The 17,109-nt window shown below is 36.1% G+C and overlaps 1 protein-coding gene across 2 annotated transcripts in view; it reads left to right on the forward strand.

The window, feature by feature from the left end:
- Positions 1-5,864: 5,864 nt before the first annotated feature.
- SLC8A1 (solute carrier family 8 member A1) overlaps positions 5,865-17,109 on the forward strand; it is a 351,818-nt gene continuing 340,573 nt past the window's right edge. For both annotated transcript variants that reach the window (XM_036334760.1, XM_036334759.1), the window contains exon 1: positions 5,865-5,944. The gene's annotated coding sequence lies outside the window, so the exon portion shown is untranslated. The remainder of the gene's footprint in view (positions 5,945-17,109) is intronic.

Raw genomic sequence — 17,109 nt, forward strand, 5'->3', positions numbered from 1 at the left:
TCACAATAGCATAAAAAGAATATCATACTTAGGAATAACAAAAGAAGTGAAAAACTTATACTCTGAAAACTATAAAATATTGTTGAAATTAAGTAAATGACAAGCATCCTCTGTCATGGACCAGAAAACAATATTGTTAAGACAGCAGTGTATCCTAATCTGATTTATGAATTCAATATAATTCCTACCAGAATCTCAGTTGACTTTCTTAATAGCAGTTGACAACCTGATTCTAAAATTCATGACTTAAAAGGGAACCAGAATAACCAAAAAAAAAAAAAAAACAACAACAACAAACAAAAAACACTAAAAAAGAACCAAGCAGGAGGACTCACACATCCTGATTTTAAAACCACTACAGAATAATGAAGACACTGTTACTGGCACAAGGAGAGACATATAGGTCAAAAGGAATAAACTGAGATTCCAGAAATAACCCTATACATTTAAGGTCAACTGTTATTCAACAAGGGTACCAAGACCATTCAATGAGAAAGAATAATCTGTACAACAGGTGTTGCTGGGACAAGTGGATATCCAGGTACAAAAGGATGATTTCATTTTATACAGAAAAGTTAACTCTAAATGGATGAAAGACCTAAATATAAGAGCTGAAACTATAAAATTCTTAAAAGAAAGCATAGGGACAAATTTTCATGACCTCAGATTGGGCATATGATACCCAAAGTAGGAGCAACAATAGAAAACAACAGATCAATAGAACATCATCAACATTTAAACTTTTGTGCTTCAAAGAATACCATCAAGAAAATGAAAAAAACAATCCACAGAATGCTAGAAAATATTTGCAAATCATATCTAAGGTACTTGTTCTAGAGCAGTGGTCGGCAAACTCATTAGTCAACAGAGCCAAATATCAACAGTAGAACGACTGAAATTTCTTTTGAGAGCCAAATTTTTTAAACTTAAACTATATAGGTAGGTACATTGTTATTAACTTAATTAGGGTACTCCTAAACTGGCCTTTGCTAAAAACGTCCTCAATCTAAGGGGTCGACCTCAGCGAATGTACCCCCACTTCTTCTAATGCCACTTCTTCGAAATAGACTCGCCCAGGCTGAAAACCGACTTCTGCGTATGGACCACAAAGTTTCAATTGCACTGTACATGCGCGCCCGCACGTGGTATTTTGTGAAAGAGCCACACTCAAGGGGCCAAAGAGCCGCATGTGGCTCGCAAGCCACAGTTTGCCGACCACTGTTCTAGAGTGTTAAAAGACAATTACAACTCAATAAAAAAGACAAATAACCCATTTAAAAAAATGGCCAAAGAATATGAATAGATATTTCCCCAAGGAAGATATGCAAATAAACAATAAGCACTTGAAAAATTGTCATCAGAAAATATAAATCAAAACCACAACAAGATACCACTTCACAAACACTAGAATGAAAAAGTCAGATAACAAATATGTGGAGAAATTAAATTCTCATACACTGCTGATGAGAATGTAAATTGGTGACACCGCTTTGGAAAACAATCTAGCAGATTCTAAAATGATTAAACATAGAATTATTGGCAATTCTATTCCTGGGTACACACCCCAGAGAAATTAAAACACAAGTGTTTATAGCAACATTATCTATAATAGGCGAAAGGTGGAAAAAGATGGGAACCAAATGTTCATCAATGGATGAATGGATAAACAATATATGGTAGATCTACACAATGGAGTATTATTGGTCCTTAAAAAGGAATGAAAATAGTGATTCCTGCTACAAATGGATGAGCTTTAAAAAGTGAAAGAAGCCAGTCACAAAAGACCACATATTATATTATTCCAGTTGTATGAAAGTCCACAATAGGGTAATGTAATAGATACAGAAACTTGATTAGTGGTTACTTAGGGTAGGGGAGGAGGGAGGGATAAGGAAATGCTAGAAATGTTTTACAGTTGATAGCTGGTGATCTTTGCACATATCTGTGAATATACTAAAAACCATTGAACTATAAACTTTAACTCAGTAAATTGTATTGTATGTGATTTATATCTCAAAATAGTTGTTAAAAAGGAAACATGAATATTGTGCTAAGGGAACCCAATTGAGACTAATTAATATGTTAATGGTGGTACTGGAAACAGGTCAAGAAAACCTACTTAGGAAAGGTGGTGTTTGAGCTGATCTTCAAGGGTAGAAGCCATGTTTAATCTCCATTTTCCTCATTTCTAGTCTTGCAAGATGGAATGGAAATTTTGCTATTCATTTGTCTTCAAATCCTTTGAAAACTTGCCGTGTGCCTCAACAAGTCTTTCGTAAAAGATTACCCTCACATCATTAGACAAAGAAAGAAACATTTTAAATCACAACCAATTTAATATCTACAATCTTTTTGAAAAGTACAATCCTCACCCCTCTTTAACAGTAATAATTGGTGTCAGCTGTCCACTCTAAATGGCCTGTGCTAATGTCGTGGCCCATCGAATTGGGTAACTGGAATTGTTAGATAATCTTCCTGGCTAAATCAGGATGATGTCAATATTTCTGAACACTGTTTTCTGTCTCCTTAGAGTTGACAATCCCTACACAGATAAGCCATGGGATATTTGAGATTCTTATACCTTACACAGCAGGGTGGTTGCTAAACTAATAGCCAGTAGTTGAGAGTTAACTATTGTTTACTCATTTTACACTCATTTATCAATGCATTTAATTCTTCAACAAACTTGTGGTTTGCTTACTATAGGATGGACACTATGCTGGCGATACAGAGTTGGCAAATAACACGATGCCCCTGCCTTCCAGGAGCTCACAGTCTAATGGCCAAGGGCAGACAGGTGAGAACAGACTAAAGAAAAATGCTATATGTGCTTTAGAATTCCTGGTTGTGAGGCCAGGAAAAACTTCAGAAAGGAAGAGACACTCAGCTGAATGTTAAAAGATGGAATATGCTCTTCAGGCAAAGATGGAGTGTATGTATATTGGATATAGAAGCATTGTACTATATCCTTTTCATGGAGTGGGGCAAATGGATGTTCATACAGTAATCCTGACTTCTGCATCCACAGGGTTCATATGAGGCCAATGTAACTTCTTTCTTGGGAACATGAGAGGCCTTGAAGCTCTTTATCAGATATTTTCCTATCCACGCATCCCACAGCATCTTCCAGAATTGGGTAAGATCACCCAAGCCCAGAATGCTGATTATCCAAGGTAAGGCAGGAAACTGGCTCACTTCCCCAGCAAACCTCACCAAGAGCCTGACATCTCCATTTGGCCAACCCACAACAGGCAAATGGATTTTGGAATATACAAGCTTTTCAGACCTTGGCTGCTCCTAACTTCAGAGTAGAATTCACAAACAGGTTTAAATTAAGCCAGTCAAAGTGTCTGCAGATTCTTCTTTGAACAGAAAGCAGACTCCTAGTCTCTGTTATATGTAACTGTGGAGTCACTGTGGGTCCTGTGTATCAACCACCCTGTGCATTAAATAAACAGTACCTTACATTCATATAATCCCTTATAATTTATGAGGATATACCATGTGCATTAACTCATAGGATAATTCTAAGTTTAGAAGGTCAAGTGTTCTCTTGATTAACAGAGAAAAAAATAGAACTCTGTGACAGAGCCAATGCCATGCTCCGTAGCCTTCGTCTTCCGCGTGTATCCTCCTGGTCAACAAAGAGCGGCAGCAATTTCAGGCTTCGAGGTTTCTGTCTCAGAAGGAAATAAGTGGAAGGGGTGAAAGGACAAGCTGAGCCTGCCAGGCTTTAGCAGGAAGAAAGTCCCACCCAGGGGGCTCCTGTTGCACCTGCCTGACCAAACTGAGTTACATGGACATTCCCAGCTGCCAAGGACCCTGAGGAAACAGATTTTTGCTTCTGAATTTCTAAAGTAGAAAAGAAGTCAAGTGGAGAGAGGATATCAAATGCTTCTGAGTAAGGTAATCATCTATTCTGTCCATCACTGAACTATATCTGGTCTGCTTTTTAAATATCATATATTGTCCTAGCTGGATTGGCTCTGTGGATAGTGCATTGGCCTGTGGACTCAAAGGTCCTGGTTTTGATTCTGGTCAAGGGCACATGCCCGGGTTGTGGGCTCAATCCCCAGGGGGTAGGGGCGTGCAGGAGGCAGCCCATCAATGATTCTCTCTCATCATTGTGTTTCTCTCTCTACTCCCTTCATCTCTGAAATCAATAAAAATATATTTAAAAAATAATAATAAATATCATATATTAATTTTCATTAGATATGCACTATTATATAGAATATATATTATTGTATATAATGTTATTAATATATATGTTATATATAATATACATTATTATATATAACATATTATATAGATATTATATAACATGAAGTATATTATTATATAGAATATGAATATATATGATTGGATTTAGAGGGAAGAAGTTAGAATGTCAGAATATTTTGAATGAAAAGACACAAGCTTGCCCCTTCTTGTTCTGGCCTAGTGATTTTGCACCAAGATTACTAAAATCCAGGATTCTTCAAACTTTCCATTTATATATCCATTCTGTACTATTCTCTCTTTTTTCTTTTATTTACTTTATAGAAATGTTAAAATATACACCAAGTAGAAAGGATACTATAATGAACCCCTATTGTTTCCTGGTAACAATTATTATTTAGCAAGTCTTGTTTTGTCTATCCCTCCTTTTTTCCCTCTGAATTTTTTTAAGTAAACTAATTTTATTTCAGTACACTAAAATGAATTGTGCCCATATGCCTCAAATTTCTTTTTTTCTTCAAGATGAGAAACTCTACAAAAGTTTAAACATGATTTTGAGAAAAATTTACCACTGGAAATATGTTATTTGAAATTACCCTTCTTTCTCTATATATATATTTTGACCTCTTGTTGCACTGAGTAACAACAAATTTAAAAAGAGAGACAAAGGTAAAATTAAAAACTGAGAAGCAAAATTACAAAGGACCTGGAAAGCTAAGCAGAGTTTGGGCAAGCCCTGAGGGAGTACCTCTCACCTACTATACAGAGCAGGACTCATCACCTCTTCTCCTCCCCCATCTTAAAATGTAGAGTAGATCATAGTCATGTGTCATGTAAAGTATCACTGACACTTAACAAGTGTAGCAATTAATATTCTATTCGGGTTTACATTCTTTATATTAAAAAAAAAAAGTTTTCTAAATCTCAAACCATACGCTCTATGATAGCTTACTTAGTAAGTACTGCCACGATATCCTAAATGAGAAGTTGTTGAAATAAGAACCCGGCCTCTCCTTTTCTTTTAGATATTTTGATTACTTTGACCTTCTGCTGCTACCTTATCCTTTAAGACAAATAATCCAGAGTGTCAACAACTATTCCAAATTAAGTGAATACATTATGTTCTTATTTATTCACGTACAATGTCATCCATTTGCTCAGCCATTCATTTACATGTTCATTCATTCACTAAACATTTCTTGGGTCCCATGCATAACGTACTGCTAAAATCTTAAAGGATGAAGATTCTGGGACCATAATCATATTCTGTTTTCATAAAGCTAAGCAAACCCCCATCCTGAAATCCTTTTGTGGGAATCAGATAGAAACCGGTAGTTCTCTAAATGTGTGGAGAGGAGAAATGTCGATCTGAAAAGGGTATTTGCAAAAAGGCACAGCAGCAGGATGGTGGGGCGACAAGCGGGCCTGGCTGGAAGGATCTCTATCTGTGTATTTTTATCATCCATGTGTTGGATGAAGGGGGTAGCTGCCAGATAGCTTCTTTTCGACAGCTTGGCGTTACTGTTGGGAGCAGATCCATGTATGGAAGCGAAAGCCGAAAGGCACAGATAAGCAGAGATCCAGCTATGCAAACCATGTTTAGAGACACTTAAAGGACAAGCATCCCAGGTCCCTTCTTTCTGGTAAATTTGGAGAAGCCATCACACCAGGTCTGTTTTCACATCCAGCCCATGTGGACCCCGCAGCCAGGCTTGCTGGAGAGGTAGGTGCAGGGCTTTGTGATCAAAGTTATCTGAAGGAGCATTCGTGAATATTCCCTCCTAAGCTCTTGATGTCCCTTAAGGGAAGCTGCCAGATAATATATATATATATATATTTGGGGGGTGGGGGGAGGGCCGGGTGCAGAAAAAGAAAGGAGGAGAGATTTGGGTTGTGGTTCGTGACTAAGGAATTTAACATGAGACAGGGCAGCTTGGTTACAAAGGGAAAGTGACAGCACAGAATTGTCGCCAAATATAATCCCGTTGTCCAGGGTCACTTACCGTTCAGAATTTTTGTGGATATGAATGTCCCTCGATGTTGCCAGCACCTCTGGAATGGGCCACAGCTCCCAGTGGGTTCTGATAGGGTGTTTTTGAAAGTGGGGGGAGGTAGAATTTGCCCCTTTCTTCTCTCGCTCCTCCAAAGCCAGCACGCACTCCTGGGTGGCTAGTTCTTCCTTAGACATAGGAGAAGCTGCTTGTAAACGACATTATTATTTTTGGCAGCTGAAGTCATTTTTGCAGTGTTTCTCAGCAGATCGGAGGTTGATTACATCCTGTTCAAAGATTCCTGAGTTTCTTTCACAAACATGGGGTCTTACGCAAGCTGCAATTGCTGAAACCAGCTGTAGGCACTGGACTCTCAGTACCTTTCACATTTTCTGGCTTTCTTGTTTTGTTCATGACTGAACACTTGGGAAGTTGAGGAGAAAATTTTGCAGCAGTTATCATAGTTCTGTTGTCAGGGATGTTCTGGCAATAGCAGATTGTGGCAGAATAACAAGCTTCATGGCTCAGGGATCTGAAGGAGCAGTATGAATAGGAAGGCAAGAACATTACTAGCACCTATCTGCCTCTGCTCTGTTTTCTGCAATACTGGTTAAGCTAGCCAAATCATATCAATTACATTTGAAATGCTACTCCAGTTCATCACCATATTGTAATAATTAGATAATTAAAGCAGATCTTTTAAAATTGTAAGCAAGATCTGAGAATGCCTGCAAATACAAAAACCAAGGGGAAAATATCACAAGTCATACCTATGAAATGTGTGTGTTTCCAAGATTTAATTAAAATATATTTTACACAAGATAATGGAATTTAAATTCAAGATTTCTCTTGTTGAGAATACCGTGTCTATATTTCAAGTAGCATTTGAACCAACTATTCATTTAACTAAAAGTTTTCAATTTTATGCTAGAGCATGAGTGGGAAAAAGAAATAAAAATTGAATGTGATTTTTCCTTCCATGATGACAAAACGTGACATGGAAAATGATGAATAAACGACTGTAAGAAAATAATAAAATGTTTGTAATACTGACCAACAAAATTTTTATTGGGTAAATTAGATAGCTGGGAAAGGCAATTCACTTAAGGGATCTACATGAAATGACTTCAGTTATGTGGTAGTTTCCTTCAAGTTGCAAAGGGCCATTATACCAAAAAAGTGGCAGGGAAAAAAAAACATGGTTCTATTTTCATCATAATACATTATTACTAAAATAATAAAATATGGATGTTTTTATCAAAATATTCCTTTTCCTTTCTAGTGCATTTATGCCAACAACACATTACATAAATAACACATTTGCACTTAAACTTTTCACATCTCTAAAATACGCTATTTTACTTTTTTAAAAAATACTAATTCCTTATCTGAGAGATAGATAGAGAGAATAAGTGATACCTTTTAAAAAAAACTAACAGAGACAAGCTATCATAACTTTAGCAAAAGTGGAACAAACCTAACAAAAGGATGGACTGCAAATACTTCATTAAACACTATATACCAACCAGCTTTCCAAAAGGAACAGCACAGCATGATTTTGGCACTTTTCAACACATAAAAGATTATTTTTTAAATCATGTCACTAGTATTTGTGTTCAGGTGCAATGCGCATATGACATCATAGAGCATTTTCTCATTTGCTCGCTGCCGAGTACATTTCAAGTGTGTACTCATGAGAAATGTCTGTTGCTGTTTTTCTTTAGCAAAAATGTTTAATAAGCATAATAAAAGACATAGTGACTTACTGCTATTTTTCTAGATACAGTTTGTCAACATCTATAGAAAAAAAGTGACAATTAAGCTAGTTGACCTTTCAACTCAGGACTTCTTAAGCATTCAGTTATGACTATACATGTAGAAAATCTAGAAGATATCACATTTTGATAAGAGAATTGTAAGTAGTGACAGTCTTACGTGAAAAAAAATGACTTGATTGTACTATCTGTGCTACAGTTAGCTGAGAATGAAGCAAATTCATGGTGGTCAAGATTGATAGAGAAGCTTAAAATTTATCCTAAGCCATAGAGTACAAATTGAAGGCTTTTGTCCTGGGCCTGGTCAATAAGCAGGAGGAGCAAGTATTCTTAGGGACTTTGATGTGAAACAATATCCCTGAATTTTGGGGGAGAAATTTGTATGAAAAGTAAGAGTAGAGATTTACTCGTCCAGAGGGATGGAAAATTTTAGCCCACAGGAAAGGTCATTAAGTTTCAATGATAGCTTTGGTTACTCTTTTTTGAAAATACCTTTGGGAATTTTATGTAAAATGAATCTTACTTGGGTGTTTATAAACTGTGGAACACTCAGACAACCCACTGAAGATTTTTAAGAACTTTAAAAATAACAGAAGGCATGAGACTAGGATATTGTACAGGTGAGGAGTTTGAAAGCCAGAGAAGCTACTACTATCTCTAAGGTCAGTCATTGGAAGGTAAAGCTTCCCAACAATCCAGATCACGTGGTTTTCTGATCAGAACTGATCTCCCAAGCTGCACCTCTTCCAATTTCTCAATGTTAAAGTTACATGGTATTTTCATGTCATGGCAAGATATTAGAAGAAACTTTCATGGCAGAAAAAATTTTAAAGTAGTTTAAGGTATCTAAAGGGGGACAAATTTCTATGACACTTAGTGCTGCTGAGGAGATAAAGGAAGTTCTTGTCTTGTTGACTTCTCCCCCTGAAATGAGCCACGTTCTCAACTCTAACTTCACATTAGCATCATTTAGGGTGAGTGATGTCCACACCACACTCCAATGGACTAAATAAGCTGATAGGGTCCAGGCAAGGGCAGTTACTTTTTTCAATATACCTCATGCTATTGGGGGTATTATTATCCCAGAGGTGATAATAACATATATCTTTCAGGTCAAGTGTCTATATTATTGGTAACTGGAACATTTTTGAGCATAATAATTACTCTGGATCAATAGCAATTGTCCCAGGCAAACTGGGACATATGCTTGCCCCACTTAAAGGGCTGTTTTCAAGAATAAATGAGTACTTTGTAGGTGTTCAAAGAAAAGCAGCTAAAATTAATAGCTAACAAACTCACCAAATACTAGATTTATAACATATTTAATGGGCTATAGACTAAAATAATTCTATGAAAGAATAAACTAGGGATTACTATATTAAATCCAGGTAAGTTGATTCTTTACTGAAGGAGTTCTTGGAGTTTTTAATAAGCTGATCTGCCTTAAGAATATCTAAGCACTGTTTATGATATGCAGTGTTTCCTAGATTTTAGTTTTTCAAGGAGATAATATCTGATGACTCCAGCCTTCCAATGAGCTCAATATGGGGAGTAATGAAAAGCATGGTTCAGGGATAGAGTGGAACAGGTGATGAATGTGATTCCAGGATGTTTTTGAGAAATTTTAGTTAGATTTCTGGGTGATAACTCAGTGGTGTGGGGAATTTCAAGCCACAATTTAGAAACAGCGTCACCCTGATTTAGCTGCTTCCTAAATGTCAAGGTTCTTCTGATCTCTGGAGAGACAAAGAAGCCTTTTCCTGTTTTTCCATGAAAATCTAATATTGACTTTGTTTTTGTGGTTCTATGGGCTTCAGTTTATGCTAGGAATTTTAAAAAGTAGTTTCTTGGTGCCCTCTCCTTCTCCTCCAGTAAAGAGTCGGGATGAGAGTCAAGGACAGTAGGTCAGAAAACAAAACGAAAAACAGATTCTGAATTGCCATTGATGCAGAAGCCAGGGACATGTTTGGAGAAGGCAAACTAAAGTATGTGACACATGAAGGCAAGAAGATGAGCTCAGAAATGGAAGCAATAACTAACCTTGTCAGGAACTTGTCCTGGGTCCTAGGGTGGAGGCTATTGCTGGCAGCTGACTTCCCATACACTCTGATGGGAGTAGTGTGGGCAAGCCAGCAACCAGGACACTTGGGAACTTTCACCAACTTCTAGAGTCGACACTGGCTTACAAATGATCCATAAAAATTTTAAAGCTGCTTAAAGAATACCACTTTAAATTTCTTCTCTTACCTAATATTTTCTTGGTGGGATAGTGGATTACCTTCTATGCCCCAAAACTACTACTAATAATGATAGCTAACACATAAAGCAATATCTATGTGCCAGTCACTTTTTTCTATGCTTTTACATATGTTAACTCATTAAATCTTGGCAATAGCCTTATTAGCTAGATCCTCAGATGAGAAAAATGAGGCTGAGAGGAGCTAAGTAAATCTGCCCGAGGTCACACAACTCAAATAGGAGAGCTGGACAAATCTGGCTCCCAAGTCCATTATGACCCACTCTACCATGGGCAAATGCATCACTGACATTAACTGAGAAAGGTAACTTCTCTGATCCAGTTATGATAGTTCTGGTCTTTATGATCATATAGAATATAATTCTTTTTTATTACATTTATTGGGTCAACATTGGTTAAATAAGATCATATAGGTTTCAAATGTACCTTTCTATGATACTTGATCTGTATAGTGCATGGTGTGCCCACCACAAATCATCTCCTGTCACCATATATTATTCCAACTGTCATCCCTTGAAGTCTCTGAAGACCAGCAATTACTATATTTTTCTTAAACTTTCTCTATGACTCCAGTTCCTTTAGTGGTTTCTCTTATGACATGCATGCGAATTCCTCCTTACTTTAATGCCTAAAAACTCATCTTTGAATGTGCACTGGTTTGTGTATTTTATTACTTAATCAGTTGATGTATTGAGGGGGGATTGAGAGCCAAAAGTCTGCCAAGAAGTACTTTGCAAGTAATTTTGAGGGCACCAGGTGCAGGACCTGGAGACCCAACACTATTAAGTGTCATCTTTTAAGATCTTTGTGGGTCCCAAATGTCACCCAGCCTGTTTTCATTATTCAACTTTGATATCTATTGCAAATGTAGTGAGAATGGCTTTTATATCTTCTTCCAATCCTCTGACAAAGTATTCGGCCAAAGCCAAAGACAGTACCAGGCAGAACACCTCTCACATTTTATCCGTCCAAGTCAGCAATCTTTGAGCACAGTTGTTTAGTAAGGATTCTATTTAATTGCAGTCAGTTCATATTTCTTCATTTGGTACAAAGCACCTCTGTGTAGTTATGCAAAATATCCTGATGATGGTCAGAACTCATGTGCCAACAGCATTTCTCTGTTGGGCTAGTTTAAGATTCCTTAATGGTATGAGGTTAGGCTGATTTGACTCTGAACACGGACAGTATGTTTGCTTATTTACAATCTTACCTCTCCCTCCCAATCTCCAGGCTTCCTCAAAAACCACTGGTTTGTTCAGTACTCTTTTTAAAGATGTTTTCATTCATTAGACTGTAATTTATTTATGCAAAGCAACCTGAACAAATTTAGAGAAGCTGAATACTGTTTTACTATCACTTTTATTTTTGACTTTAGTTTACCATTACTAATGTTTATATCCAACTCCTCTGTTCAATCCATTTTTGCAGATCCCCTGACTAATACTTAATAAGTTCAAATTTAAACTCATCATTTTACTATCCACCTGACCAACTATTTTGGTTTACCTAACTCTTTGTTTAACCTAATGCAAAAAGGCAGTTTAGACGTTTTTCCTTGACTTGTTGTCTCCGCACAACAAATAAGTCCTGAAATCCTATAGTCATACCTCCTGAAAGTCTCTCATATTTGTTACCACTGCCTTTTATAATTTATTACATGAGTGATTGCAATAGCATGCTAAACCATGGCCTTCCACCAACTGTTCTTCACTCTTTTGCCAAAGTGATCTTGCTAATACACAATTTTGATCAGGCATACTCATCTGTAAAATCTTTTAATAAATCCCTATAACTTTCAGGATGAAATCCTAAATCATTAGCTTATTACCAGAGACCCTTGAAATTGTAGCCCTGCCTATGTCCCTAGGCTTGTCCCTCTCTATTTCCCAATATACGTTATTTTTCCCAACTTTACCAAACTATTTATGATTCACTATAGTAGTCAAGAGTGACTCAGATCTCCTTTTTCATTACCTTCTTTCTTGTTTCTGTTCTCTTTTCACTTGGCAAATGCTACTTCTATTGTAAAACTCAATGTAAGAACCATTCTCTCTGTGACTCTCTCCTGCCCATAATCCAATTCTGATCTGTAATCTCCTTTATGCTCCTACTGCACCCTGTACACATCTTCATGATACTACCTAGTACTGTCAACATGTATTTTTCTGCCTCCTCCATAGATGCTAAGCAACTTGGGGGTCATGAACTTATCTTACTCATCCTGACATATGAATGGTTTGGCATAGTGTCTGACATACAGTGGGTATAGTCCATAAATGTTTATTGAATAGCAAAATGAATAAGTCAAAATGATTCTCATTGGATGAAGAACTAGAAGAAAACGTACTCTAAGGAGTTATGTTTTCTTTTTGTCTCTCACATGTCCCAAGCAGGGATTGGGAGGTCTATCCCTTCCTCTTTTAGTTCCAAACTGTTAAGACAATTTTAAGAATCCTATTTGTCCTTTACATTCTAAGGTCTACCTGACTAACTTATAAACAGATTTTTGTAACACTACTCACTCCCATGTTGAAGGACGTGTGGGCTCTGGGGGTTGATTAACTCCATAATACACAGTCTATTTATTGTAAGGTTATCCAGACTCTCTGATCCCAAATGCTGTCAACCTCACCAGCCTCAGAGTGAGAGGACTTGCACAGAAGAGAGGATAGTTGGAATCTTTCACTTTTAGTGAAATACTCTATTTTTAATTATTTTACCTTTCAATATTCACAAATATTCTGAGTATAACTTTTTAAAAATCAAACACTGGTTTATCTGGTAATAAAGGGGAAAACAGCACGTGGTGATAGCAAGAAGCTTCTATTAGCATTTTTAGCAACATTATCCAGATCTTGATTCAACTGTTCAAAATACTTGCCATAAAGCAGTATTTTCTCTGTTGACATAGTTCTGAATTCCTTTTGGATATTACTTTTAGAAATTTTATGTTATTCACACAGTACTACACACCACTGGTGCCATGCCTCTCTTCAGAGCTGTAAGCTTGCCTCAGTTTACCAGTGTATACAAGCGAATATGCCAAGTATACCTAGTCAAGTAGTCTGTTTATTTAGAGCAATATGGAATGCCACTTAGATAACATCTAAGAATTTTAATGGATTCTAAAACTTGATTTAGGCTTTGTATTAGTCCATTTATTAGAATCAAAGTGTTTCCTACCAGTGAGAATAAAATGATCATGAGTAAGGGCTGGGTGCCTCACAATTGTGGAAAGAATTTTCTCCAAAGCTCTTCAAATGTAGTCCCTGAATGAGTCTGCTTTTATTTTTTTTAAAAAAAGATAAATCATACTATTTGAGAAATGAATAATTTCTGGCATCTAACAACTGAATAATCAATCAGAGAGTCCTTTGTGGCAAAGACTAACCCTGTTAACAAAGGAGATATGTCTTTAAATAAGCACCAGTTTCAATGTGTAGAAACAAAAAGGTAAACAACTACACTCAAAATCCTAAGTCTTGGCTCCAAGTTCCAATTCCGTCACAAAACAAATAGTTAGCAAGTCACTAATCTTCTCCAGACCTCTGTTTTCCTCTGAGGAAGTTGTATTTCATAACCCTGGAAAGCCTTCTTGCTGTAAAGTTCATGGTCGAAAGTCGCCTGAGACAATGAAGTAACAGACTTGTAAGGAGGTTTTCATTGTACATGTTGGCTTTTCATTCACTAACTGATACATCTGTGATTTGTTCCTACACCCACTCTTTGTTCTTGATATTGCTTATCATTTTGCATAAGTTGTCCTAGTCATTGTCATCTGATGCAGAAATAGGAGGCATAATCAAAAAAGAAATAAAAACGCACTTTAAGAGATTGTCTTGAACTTGGGCCCTTTTCTGATCTCCTACACCATGAATATAAAATATGTTGACCTCCAATGATGCTTTACTTTCAGGCATAGAGAGAATAATAAGTATTATTAATAGGTCTATCATTTGTTGAGCTACTGCATTGTAAGCAGACATGCCAGAATTTGAATGTATGTCCACCTGACACTAAAATCTATGCTCTGTCCATGATATGTTGTGACTTGGATACTCATCACACAAATTGGCAGCTTTTATTACCATGAATGCTAAGAAAAAGCATGTCTATGAAAAATCATAAAGTTGTCTATCAACTGAAATATAACTTTTCAACTTTATACAAAATTCACAAATCTAAACAGAATACAAAATTCACAAATCTAATATCAGACTTGCAGTCATAGTCCCAGCAGTACGATGTTTCACTTCAGTTTTAGATTCAGTTCTTCATTTGTAATTGAATGATAATAATGTAGACTTCACTGGTTTGGGGGAGGAGAGGCCAAATGGAATAATTGATGATAGAGCATAAAAACAGGATACATGACAAAGAGTTCTCCTTTATTCCCCCCATTTTTTACCTCTATATTTTCCTTTAAAACACACACACACACAGCTGAGATCACCAAGGCGAAGCAGCTCTGCCAATGTCTGACACAAATTACATTCATGAATGAATGACATGAATTTTTCTGAACACCAGCCAAAGAGAAGATAAAACTAAGTAATCTCAAGGTCTTACTTGGCTTTACATATTATATTTATGATTTATTTAACCTCAAAAGCAATTTCTTATGCTTGTGTTTCCTCTTTGAAAAGGAAAGCTTATTTTAAAACGTTTTTTCCAAAGAACTATTGGATTGAGGACAAAAATGTCCAGGTCCTTAAAATAAATTACAAGCTAAATGGATGAGTCAACAAAAGGCAGTGGGATAGCTAGACATGTCAGATCCTTTTGTTATTAGAATTTGGGCCAAGTGACTCAAATATTTTATTGTAGTGATTTTAAAGGCCTGTAGAGGGGAGAAGGCACTCACATTTTGATAGATCGGGTCTGACCTTAAGTTTCTCAAAGCTGTAAAAAGAGGAAAACTATCAAGTGTTAAAAAAAAAAAAAGTTGAAAGAAGGAGAATGAAAAATGAGAAAACCCCATACAGAGACAGAACAGAGCTACTGTTTGGTTGTCCATTGACAACAATAATATGGGAAAGATCGTTGTGTTTTGATGGAGGGAGAACTGGAGCCTAGGCTTGGTTCTCCAACTCTCAGTTTTGTGCTCTTAGTAAATTTATTTTCATTTTCTGGATCTAAGCTTCCTCAACCATAAAATAAGAGCTGGAATTGAATGATCAACAAAGATTCCTCACACCTGTTAAATTTTATGCACAGGAGAAGCACAGATAATCTTATAAAATCTTAACCCTATATTATGTTGGTTTGTCTTTGAGCCTTACAACTTTGAAAGAGAAATTCTATACAGGGTGCAGCAAAAGTAGGTTTACATTTGTGAGTATGTGAAACACAAGATTTATTCTTGTACTACTATTTATTAATTATTGTATTATTTTCTGTACAAACAACTCTTGCCCTGCCCTGTAGTTTAACATTGGGCTTATGATTTTCACATTCTTATACTGGTGAAATATAAATTTGGTAGGAAGTATACTGAATGGCAGACTTTTCAAGTCCAGATGTGAGAAAAAAATCCCTTACCAATTCCTTATTGTTTCTTATTTGTAGATATTCTCGCCCTGTATCTAGTTTAATGCATATGTTACACTATAATATGATTAGTACTTTTGCCCATATGTTCCAACCAGATGTTAGTCATCATAAAGTTTTACTGTGCTTTGTAATTTTTGCTTCTTTTCTATGATGTTATTAATAATTTTTGCTCAATGTCTTTATCAAACTGACATTAGATGTCTCCCATTTTGATTTTATTCTTAGACATCCCTAGTTATCTGAACAGATAGTTGTGAATCCATGACTCCTTCCCACGCTCAACAAATCATCTAAAAATGTTATCATTTTATATTCACCTCTGTACCTTCAGCGTTCACACAGAATTTTTTTTATTTACTGAAGAATAATTAAGTACCAAAAAGATACTCATCTTTGCTTCCTCAACACTATTGGAATGCTAGGTATCTAGCAGATTCTAATCAGTCTGGAATAAGCTAATATATTTGTGTTTATAAAAAGAAGCATAGTTTATGCATTCCAAATATGAGTGACAGATTTAGGAAAAACAATCAGGAATATGAAAGGAATAAATGAAGATTCTAAAAGTTCACAATAAAATTATTCTGTAGTTATTACATTCTGAAATACTAAAGTCTTTGTTCAGAATCTGTATCTATAGTCAAAGGTTAACACAATAACAAGAAACCTCCAGGCTTTCCAATGAGCCATATGTTTTAAAGTCAAACACATCGCATCAGCCCTTATAAATATGTGATTGCACATTCTAAGTGATGGATGATGTTGAAATAATGCATATTTTCCTTGCATATAAGTAAAATGTCCATACAATTTTGGCAGTTTCTTGGTGGAAGAAAAGCTTATACAAATTTAATGTTATCAAAGTTTTCATGAATATGCCTTGATAGGCAAAAAGAAAAACAATTTTCTGTTTGTTTTTAGCACACAGATAATGGCACAATGTAAAATGTTAGAAATGTCCCTCTTCCCTTAGCCCTTAGCAACCACTTTCTATTTCTTTCTACTTTTTTCTCTTTTTTTATCTCCCTTTCTCCCCGTCTTTGGTGACCACCATTCTGCTCTGTGTTACAGTGAATTCAGTGGGGTTTATTTCTCCCAGTTTGATTAAGAAATAATTGACATACATCACGGTATAAGTTTAAGTTATACAGCATAATGGTTTGACTTACATATATTGTAAAGTGATTACCACAATAGATTCAGCTAACATCCATCATTTCATAAATATGCAATAAAAATGAAAGAAAAAGGAAAACAATTGTTTCTCCTTGTGATGAGAGCTCTTAGGATTTCCTTTCTTTTTTTTTTTTTT

This window comes from Myotis myotis, unplaced genomic scaffold (assembly GCF_014108235.1).
Source record: "Myotis myotis isolate mMyoMyo1 unplaced genomic scaffold, mMyoMyo1.p scaffold_m19_p_14, whole genome shotgun sequence".
NCBI classification, from domain to species: domain Eukaryota; kingdom Metazoa; phylum Chordata; class Mammalia; order Chiroptera; family Vespertilionidae; genus Myotis; species Myotis myotis.